Source organism: Streptopelia decaocto (genome assembly GCF_964273445.1).
Source record: "Streptopelia decaocto genome assembly, chromosome: 1".
NCBI classification, from domain to species: Eukaryota; Metazoa; Chordata; class Aves; order Columbiformes; family Columbidae; genus Streptopelia; species Streptopelia decaocto.
Genome location: NC_138663.1, coordinates 123,053,622 through 123,064,822, shown reverse-complemented (window position 1 = coordinate 123,064,822; position 11,201 = coordinate 123,053,622).

Here is an 11,201-nt window from a genome sequence, read left to right as displayed (position 1 = left end):
GAGTGTCTGGAAGAGGGCTGCGAAGCTGGTGAAGGGTTTGTAGGGGAAGCCGTATGAGGAGCAGCTGAAGTCACTTGGTCTATTCAGCCTGGAGAAGAGGAGACTGAGGGGAGACCTCATGGTGGCTACAGCTTCCTCACAAGGGAAGGAGGAGGGGCAGGCGCTGATCTCTTCTCTCTGGTGACCAGTGACAGAACTGAGGGAATGTCAGGAAGATGTGCCAGGGGAGGTTTAGGTTGGACATGAGGAAAAGGTTCTTCCCCCAGAGGGTGGTGGAGCACTGGAACAGGCTCCCCAGGGAGGTGTCACGGCCCCAAGCCTGACAGTGTTCAAGAAGAGACTGGACAACGCCCTCAGACACATGGTGTGAACTGTGGGGTTGTCATATGCAGGGACAGGAGCTGGACTCGATGATGCTTGTGGGTCCCTTCCAACTCAGGACATACTGTGATTCTATGTTTTCACCTACCGGTATTTAAGTTGCAAGACAGAAGTAAAAATGGGGGAGTACGATTTCCAGCCCACTGGAAGGTAAGATATTCACAACAAACTCCATCACCTGCAAATGATATTGACAAATTCATCTCATGGGTAAGCAGACACAGATTGGGCAGATTTGGGGTAAATTTGATCATGCATTGGTAGAGATGGGGGGCAGATGACTCCACCATTTTGTGCTAATTTGTTCCTGCAGTTTGATGGACCTTTTCAAAATGTAGAGTGTAGGAACAGTGATACTGATGGTATGTGGGTTCACTTGGCTGTGTATATACTTTCTGACAGTGAATACACAACTTCAGACAAACACAGTGTCATCATTCTGGCATATGTCCAGCCAGTGATTCACAGGTTATGGGCTTCCTGAGTCCAAGATTGCATTGGGATTTTTCTTTTTAACACTCTAGTGTTCTTTTTATGGTTTAGACACTAGTTAGTGTCACCATGTAAATACAAAAAAATCAGTTCATTTTATGTTGCTTTTACATCTGCCTGACCAATTCTTCTGATACACTTTAGTGTTCTTACTATGAAAAAGAATATTTAACAGATGCTCTCTGTCAACCCCTACTAATAAAATAGAGAAAATAATACAAAATATACAAAACCAATCTCAAATTTCCCAGCACAGCTCAGTGCCGGCTGCTCCAGCAGCCGCTGGGCAGGCACCCAGAAGCCCTGGGTTGGACTCTGCAGCAAACCAGAACTGGATTCAGGGATGCAGGGTCTGTCACTAGGCCTCAGATCACGAGGATGACAGGCAGGGTCCTCTCCAGATGCCAGCCATAGTCGAAGAGAGCGAGACCCTTGTGATCTCCCACCTTTATATAATATATGATGTGGATGGGATGGAATACTTAGTTGGTCAATTTTAGTGACCTGTTCAGTTCACCCCTCCTTGCAAATACACCCATCTCGCTTACAAGACATACATTTTATCGGTATTTTGCATTCCATTGCTATGTTATCAGCTACCGTCTGCAAAAGCAGGCAGCCAACTTCAGAAAAGTACTGTTACTTAGAGGAACTTAGCTGAAAGGAAAATTCACTAAAAGAGAAACTGGTCTTGTTTTTAACAAAACCAGGACACGTATATTTATATATTTGTAAAGAATGCTTTCTATTTTATTCTCTATTCCTAAACTTTTCTAACTTAACTACTCATTGCTTTGACCACCACTGAGCACAGAGCTGTTTCCAAAAACCTATCCAGAATAGCTTAGATCTCATTAGTGTGTACGGTTAATTAAGGTTGTTTTTCCTTATATGCATCATTGTGCTTTAACAACATTGAATTTATTCTGCCTATTTTACCATTCAGCTGCTCAGTCTCTTTCTGCAACTCTTCATAGTCCATTTTATCTTTTTACTGTGCTGATTTATTATCATCAGCAATCTTTATCCTATAGTTCACTTTCTTTTCCAGGTAAGTTATGAGTGTGTTGAACACAGAGACCATTACTGGACCCATGTGGTAACTTCCTTTATGGTGAAGGCTAATCATTTATTCCTGTCTATTATTTCCCATCTCTTAACCTGTTATTAATCCAGAAGAGGATGTGTTTCTTACAAAGAGCTTTGTTCACAAACCCATTTTGGAAATCCAAAGACAGTTCACTCATACCCACGTGCTTGGTGACCCCTTTGAGAAACTAACAGCTTTGTAACTTCCCTCCTTGGGTCATACTGACCCATCTCATCATATGACTTATGTTTCTTTTAGTTCTACCCATGTCATGATCTCAATCAGCCTGGTCTCTACAGACAGCAGAATTATTAAACTCCAGCTCCCTACATCTTCTCATACCTCTTCTCTGAGGCTGTCAACACTTTCTTTTTCTCTGATGCTCAGGCGGTAGGAAACATACTGCACTCAACTACTTCAAGAATTAATATTTAAGAACTTTAATACCTGAGCAAAAACTGTCTTGTCCTTATGAATTGTTACTATTTGCTTTATCTATTTATTCTACAACTCTTCTACTGACTCTTCTATTTAGCCACCTCTCAAGCTGACTGTATGGCCAGAAGCTGAAGCAGGCAGCTCTACTCTTCCTCATGGTGAAAGCGGATGTAAGGAACTGATCTAGCATTTCTGCTCTGGCTTTATCTTTCTTTTCTTATATCTGTTTCTTTTCCAGATTCTACAGACTGACTGATTTTTTACACCGGAAAAGTCTGAAAAAAAAGGCAACATATTTTTTTTCAGCAGTGTATTTCTTATTGCGGTTTTATATTTAATTAGCTCCTCTCTGTTTCGCCTGTTTTAACAATGCTTTCACTTCTGGAAGGATGCTTTTCTTTTACTATTAATAGCTTTCTTTGCTGCTTGACCACACCAGCATTTTCAGCAATCCAGAGTCATTTTAATCCATATATGAGTATGTTCCAAGAATCTGACACTTTGTCTTCATATGCTTTTAAGACACCTGCAGACATTTTGGCCCCCTAGGTACTTTTATTTTCTATATCTGTATGACATGTCATTTCAAATACTTTTTTGTTGTTGTTTTTGTTTGTTTGGGGGTTTTTTGTTTTTACCAGGCCTGTATGGTTGCAGCATGAACAGATTAAAAATTTGCATAGCAATGAATGAGCGTGCAGATGAGCAAATGTCAGAAAATCAGCCTAGGTGAGGTTAAACTCTGAACTTTCGGCAAGATCCGGATCACAATATTATTCAAATTGGGTCCTACCTGTTACCAGCAACACATGTTCAATACACTCTGACACGGCTGTTGTGGTGAGTGCTGAAAAAATGCCTGTGTGCCTCACTGACAGAAAAACAGATGGACTCCTGGTGCATTAACCTGCTGAAGGCAAACTTGCCGTCTAAAAAGGGTGTTCATGGACTTTTTCCCTTCCCTCCCCTAATTTTCTACTTCAGGTGGACCCTAGAAAGCACCAGGGAGTTTGCAGGATTTATATTGTGGTGTCTGTCGGCCTCCCTGGGTGTAGCTGGTGCCGAGCGACATGGCGGTGCAGAGGCGGTTGGGAGGCCCTGCCCCGCTTTGCTGTTGGTGCTGACCTGCTGTGGCCTGCACCAGAAATGTCCTCTCAGCACCACTGTGACAATGGCATTCAATTTACCATCTGACAAGGCAAATAATTGAGGGGCACCAGAGGAAACAAGCTACAATTAACAGCTGATTGAGAAAGAATAGGATGAATCGGCTGGTTATCCCTGAGCTTTGCTTGTGAAGACCAGAAGTGGGAATGGCTCCTGCATGAGCAGTGAGTGAGGAGACCTCATGATGGTGTTACAGAGGTCCTACAGGATCATGACTAGTATGTGGAGGTCAGAGACTGTTCAACATCTTATGTGGGCAATCAAATGAAGCTAGCAGGGACCAAGTTCAAAACAAAAAAGAGGTGGGTCTTGTCTTAATGGATGGCTTAGTTTCTTGCTCAAATGATATTAACATATATAGGTGCTAGAATGTTACATGGGCTGAAAGAGATCATTGGACAAGTGCTTTGAGAAGCAACTCTCAGTGGAAGTCTATCGTACAACCATATCTAAATTATGAAGTTTCCTAGCTTCAAGTAATGGAAGGGAATTTATTGGGAGTATATTAGGAGATGCGTCATGTATGTCTTACGTACTCTTCTCCTCCTGGGATATACTGTAGCTGCTGTTGGAGACATTATATTATATGGGCTCTTGGCCTGACCCTGTGTGGTTGCTTTTATGTTCTCGTTGTTTCTGGTGTAGACATGCCACGTTGTGTGTAGGACCTTTATTGTGACATTAGGATCTACATTCTCATGATTTAAAATTCTGCTTTGTCTGAGTATTTCAAAAGGGAGAAGATGTTATTGAGCCTAAGGCTAAGGAATAACCACGAATGATGCCATAAGGCTGCTTCTCTGAAGTCTGTGTCAGTACTCAGCAATGGGTCGTACTTCAAGGCTCAGTTTCATCCTGAGTGTTCCTAAGGCAGAAAAAGCACTGCAGTGTGGTCTCCTATGTTTGAACTTAGGAATAAATTAAATCATTTGAATTAAAAACAAACAAACAACAACAAACAAAAACCCCCACCACAATCAACAACAACCACAAAAAAGTAGGATCATGGTTATCATATCTATTCAGAAATTACTATAACTTATATAGCACTCTTCCTTCATACATCTTGGTGCTTCCGATAGTAATTGGCATGCTGTTTTGAAATCCATATGTGTGAACATTATGTGCTACATTGGGTTGTCACAAAGCTTCATCTACAATATGGAATATGAAGGCACAAAAATCACAGCTTACATTTTTGCAGAATAAACTTAGCCAGTGAATGTCAGAGTCCAATACTCTCTGCCCAGGTTCATTTAGTTATTCTATATGAAGAGAGTTTAATATCAAATGTACTTATTAACAAGTTCACTTAATAGCAAATGACTTATTTGATTTATTTGTTGTTATATGGGATTTTAGTTCAGGAAAGTGATAGAGCAATGAACTGAAATCACAACACAAATGTAATATAACAATGCAATACACAGTAGAATCACAATACAAATGTGATTCCCAGAGCAACAAGACTGGTGAAGGGACTTGAGCATAAGACCTATGGGGAGAGGCTGAGGGATCTGGGCTCGTTTAGTCTGGAGAAGAGGAGGCTTAGAGGTGACCTCATCACTCTCTAGAACTACCTGAAGGGAAGTTATAGCCAGGTGGGGATTGGTCTCTTCTCCCAGGCAGTTAGCAATAGGACAAGGGGGCATGGGCTTAAACTCTGCCAGGGGAAATTTAGGCTGGATATTAGAAAGAAATTCTTTACAGAGAGAGTGGTCAGGCATTGGAATGGCCTGCCCAGGGAGGTGGTGGACTCGCCGTCCCTGGAGGTTTTTAAACTGAGATTGGACATGGCACTTAGTGCCATGATCTAATAAACGGACTAGAGTTGGACCAAGGGTTGGACTCGATGATCTCTGAGGTCTTTTCCAACCCAGTCGATTCTGTGATTCTGTGATTACCAGTCTCTATACACTCACCATCACCACACTGGGCATCTCCAGTCACCGAGAAGGAATACATGGGTGGAAGACAGTTCAAATAATTGTCCTCTTCCAAAAGTGCTTTATTAACTGTCCAATTTTTAAACCTTATGTTGAGCCAAGCCACATATGCACTCCCTGTCCCTCTCTGGACTGCCTGGCTGAGGAAGTGATTGCTCTTTGTTAATTGTCCCAGGGTGCAGTTGTCTGATCTAAAGCTGAGGTTGCTCTCCAGACTCCCTGGTGTTGAGATAAATTTAGCCTTCTTTATGATACATTATTCCCTGAACTCATTGTAGTGGTTGCTGTTGTTTGTTGTGGTTTTTATTTTGTTTTTGTTTTTTCTTTTTTTTTTGGTCTGTGTTCTTTTGTTTTTTTCTCTCCTTCACTGTGGGGTTGTTCACAGTGGACCAGTTGAGTGATGAAAGAAAAGGCCTTTTCAAAAAACAGCTTACAAGCACCGTTCTTATTAATATATTTTAATGTTAGAAAAATATATTAGAATTAAGCTTTTAGTTACATTGAATTATTTTAAGAATTATGCAATACATATAGTGTTCAGCTGTTACATTGTGCTAGTTCTTTCAAGTGCGTTAGAGCCCTCAGTCTTGTTGGGCACTAGAGGTCTCTTATTTACTCTTTTTCAAAAGACTACCAGTTCATTTGTATTCTGAATACAGCACCCATCATGTTGCACTTGCTTGCTACTTTTTTATTAGAGGTACATAATGTACCATAGACCAGAAAATGTTAGCATGAATTAAAAGTCCTGGTTATTGAATATTACTCTTTCCCATAAAAGCAGCAGCACAGCTTCACGAGCAGGAAAAACCAAATTTTTAAAAAATATTTCTTAAGAAAACAAAGGCACAGGACATAGCATCTTTTTGCTAAAGTCTAAAGTTCTCTTCCTTAATGAACAGGACAGTGCTGAGCATTTGAGCCTGGAGAGACTCTTCCAGATAACTGAGTATGTGGCTACTCTTTCTGGTACATTGATAAGAATAACTGAAGAGGCAATACAAGAAAACATATACTTTGTCTTATAAATATGACTCAAATTAATTTTTGCTTATGAAAGATCTGGGGAGTTCAAAATGCAGCAACACAAAGGAGAAATACACACTTGCAATAGATGCTCAGGCACTGTGAGGTATATGTTTGCTGTGACTTTTATGATGTGCTTGACATTTTCCTTCTGCCGAGCGACAGTTTGTTACAGCCTCTACCACAAGAAAGGCTGTCAGTGGGAGGTTATCAGATGCTAGAAGTGCTACTCCTGGAAGATGTCTTCTGCAGATATTGCTTACATTTGTTCCCTTTATCTATGTTTTCCTCCTCTGATCACCCTGAGGGAAGAGAGAAAATGGATTAAAATTGATTGAGCTAATGAGGTTTGGAAAAAGTGCTGAAAGATACATTTTCCATAAAACCACAAATGAAATGCACGCTGGCTACAGTCTAACAGAGGGAGTGTGAAGATAAAAATGCTTGGATGCAATATTTTCCTTGATTATCACAGGATGAAATTCTTCCATTTCGTTTGTGGCCCCTTCCATTGTGAAATCTAAGAACTTCTTACAAACGCTAATGACTGAAGCAGCAAAGTTAAAATGATCACTTTGGAGTGACTATTAATCTTTTCTAGAGGGAACATCTGAGGCACCCCAAACCCACACACATTGCTCTCACTCAGGGAGCTTTTAACAAGGTAAAGTTACAATGTAGGTCCTTTGTCACCCAGAGCTTCCATCCCTGATTCCCAGTTAGTGTTTTTAATTTCTAAATCTTGGATTAATTCACTAGAAATCTGCGATGAAAACCTCTTTAAGCTCAGTGCCCAGCAGCAGCCCAGCCCAACCAAACCCAAGAGTGCAGCCTTCATCCTTGGAGGGCATTCCAAGACTCAACTGAGCGAAGCCTTGAGCAGCCTGGTGTGCTGGCCCTGCCTTGGGTAGGAAGTAGGACCAGAGTCCTCATGGGTTTCCCTGACACCCAAACTATCCATGATGCTCCAAGACCTTTGCTGAGCTCCAGAGATGGCAGTGGTGGCCATCCCTCTGCCTGCCAGGGGTGGGTGCAGAGATGGCTGGGTGCCATAGGCACAAGGTGTCAGTCTCTGCCTTCCTGTCGGCACTGCTGCTCTTCTCTCTGGCTGCCTGATCTGGAGGCAAGAAAGGAAAGAAAAAAATCGAGGGGAAGGGGAAGGGGAAGGGGAAGGGGAAGGGGAAGGGGAAGGGGAAGGGGAAGGGGAAGGGGAAGGGGAAGGGGAAGGGGAAGGGGAAGAGAGGAGAGGAGAGGAGAGGAGAGGAGAGGAGAGGAGAGGAGAGGAGAGGAGAGGAGAGGAGAGGAGAGGAGAGGAGAGGAGAGGAGAGGAGGACTAATCATCTTGTCTCAGGAACAATTGTCCTACAATGGATAGGCATAGTCCAGGGCAGGAAAACCTGGGCTGATTTTTCAACGCTGAGCTACATTTAGCCTCTGTCCCCATTTATTGGTCTATAAAAGGCTAATAAGGTATGCTTGCTTACTTTAGGGATGAAGAGTTATTAGTAAATTGCTATATAATGTATCTTTAATGTGTTATTTAAAGAGAAGGGTGGAGACAAACTGAAAATAAATGCAGGGTAGGAGTATTTTTTCCATCCCACAAACATCTGTGTTTCTGGCTGCATTTGCCCTTCTATATCAGAGCTGCCTGAAGTTGAGAAAATGAGAGCTACCAGCCTCAGCATCCCCTGAGCCTTGGGCTTACCACCTCTGGTGGTACTATCTCAAACCCTGGCAGGAAGCAGCCCCCACAGGAAGCCCAGCATTGAACACACCTGGCTGATTGTGCAAGGACTGTGGGTTTATGCCACCTGTGTACCCCAGCAGTGCAGGGGCTCCAGACCATGGCCCACCTGCAGGTGGGTGCTGAACCCCCACAGAAATGGTACCCAGCTGACTGAATGACAGGAGAGCTGGAAACTGAGTGGGAGTCCTGGGCAGCAACTGCGTCCCTACCAGTACCTGTGAATGAGTTTGAATGTGAACTTCGCGCATCCCTGAGCAGTGCTGAGCACTCACATCCCAGGCTACTGGTGGCTTTGCAGCAGCACTGCATCTCCCTTTTAGGGCAGAAAGGGCATGGTGGAAGAAGCCCACCCCGCAACATTTGGAAGAAAAAGAAATGGCAGAGCTTCACTGGAAAGATCAATATTAATTAGATAAATTCATTTTGTCTTCTCTTAAAATTACAGATCATAGAATCACCGAATGGTTGGGGTTGGAAGGGACCTCTGCAGATCATCTAGTCCAACCCACCTGCTAAAGCAGGTTCACCCAGAGCACATTGCACAGGAATGTGTCCAGGTGGGTTTTGAATGTCTCCAGAGAAGGAGACTCCACAGTCTCTCCGGGCAGCCTGTTCCAGTGCTCTGGCACCCTCAAAGGAAAGAGGTTTTTCCTCATATTCAGATGGAAAATGCTACAAATCTCTGTCTGAGACCACTAATGAAAGATGAGACACTAGCTGAGACTATGTCCTGGGATGCTGGCATTGTTTGCTGTTCATAGTACTTAGATCACTAATTTCAAGGGTTTGTATTTTTGACTCATTGAATTTGTCTCTGCATTCCAAGTCTCTTCACGTTTTTCCAGTTAAACTAAATGACTATTATTTCCTCCTCCTCCTCCCTCCCCCACCCGACTGTTGTTGTTTAATTAACTGTAACGTGCTGCTCTTCAGTGGGTGTTTGTTTATAGCTAGATAAATGTCAGTAATATGCTGTAAAGTCCTTTAACTGGAAATAGTCAGGTTCTTTTAACCACTACTACATTTGTAAATAAGAAAAGCTGCCCTAAAATGTATTTTTTCTGATTACTTTTCTTAATATTTTAATTATTATTTTAAAAGAAATGTGCAGTTCAAATTGGAAGTGAAACGTTAATCTCAAACTGAAACCATGTGTGATGGGAAAAGAAGATTATGTGGATTTCTTATAATATTTTTTCAAGAGGTTTAGTTCCCTAGAAATTCAGATCACATCTGCATCTCCCAGCTTTTTATTTTTCATCTTTTTCTTTCTTCTTATGCCTCTAAGAAAACATAAGCAAAATAAGTTCATGACCAGCAAAATACAACATAGAGTGATCACTTAGATTTCTGATATTTGTGTTCAGTTCCTCCAAGGTTTGTTTAATATTTTGAATGACAAAGAATTTACTTTGCTAACAGTGCCACTGCAGCACTTTTAAAGTTGGTCCCTAAATGTTTTGTAATAATTTCTCAAAAATCACCTTAGTTTTAATATCATTTCATAAAAGAAATACCTGATTTCCCTTTGCATGTGTGAAATGAAGTTGACAGTTGATAGGACTACAAGATATCCTAATATCTGCCCTTTCTTGGTCGGTAGGAATACAATGGACTAGGTTTGCAGTTTCTTCCTTTTCCTAAATTGTAAAGACCTGGGACACAAATCCTGGCAGTAGAGCTCAGCCCAGTGCCCAGGATGAAGTTATTCCTGCTTAAAGGGAAAAAATAACCTTAAAAAAAAAAAAAAAGGAAAAAAGAAAAAAGAACAAAGAGGAAGGTTGAAAACCTTGGCAAAGGCAGAATGGGATTATAATGGTCTAGGACACTGCACTACATTTTACCCTACAGTAAATCAATACACTTCCCTCTTCAGGCTGCCCAAAACACTGCTGGTGGTCTTGTCTAATCACATGTGCTAATTCTGCCTCTTGCAGGCCCCAAAGACTGCTTGTGGCCAGGCTGAAAGTACAGCCCTAGCCTGGAGAACACCTTCAGAGCTGGTGCATTTGTCAGTGTAAATCCAAAGCTAAATCAGCTTTCACACAACAGGGGCAGTGGATCTCTGCTCTGCCGGGCAGTGAGGACCAGCCCTGGTGTGACCATTGATGGAGGGGAAGCTGGTCCCAATAGGGAGGTGGCCCCACAGGGGTGCTGGGCTGGGGAGGTCTCTGCAGTGGGGCTGCCCACCACAATTTGTGTGCACCCAAGAGCACTGTTGGGACAGGGCTGGAGCTAGAAAGTTGTCATGTCCTGCTCTGTGTTGGTGGGATTGGTAGTTAGGGCAAGTCACGGATGAAGCATCTTCAGGTACAGGGTTTTGCAAGGTTACTTTTTTTTCTTAACGTCTTAAAATAATGAATTTTTGAGGGTGAGTTTGTTCTTCTTTAGGAAGGAAGGCAATTGCTCTATTTCTGCTTATAATCTGGCAACCTATTAAACTGTTGTTTTTTTCTACCTGACTTGGCAGGATTGAAGAGCTGAGGAATATGGGCACCAAAATCAATTTGTCTGAACAAGACATGTCTAATTGTGCCATAACACTCATCCAGACTCATTCCCTGCCACGAAAACATGCTGAGGATGCTTCTAACTTGTTGAATAGCCACAGCATAGCAACCCATAGCTGGCACAGTGCTGTATGGTGCTATGGGGCCAGGCAGGCCCAGAGCTGGCTCAGGGAGCCCTCTGCGCTGTACTGAATTACTGCGTCTAGAACAGCTTCTGTCTTCCTAAATGACTGGATATTTTGTATTTTATTTAAACACAGCACTGTTCTACTAGCTGTAGACTGAATCTGGAAGATTCATTGCCTGTAGTGTCTTACTCGGGATCCTATGCTGAGACTGAATATCTGTGGGGTTTTTGTGTAGAAGGCTCCCAGTCCCCATTTTATCACCAGAAGGCATAG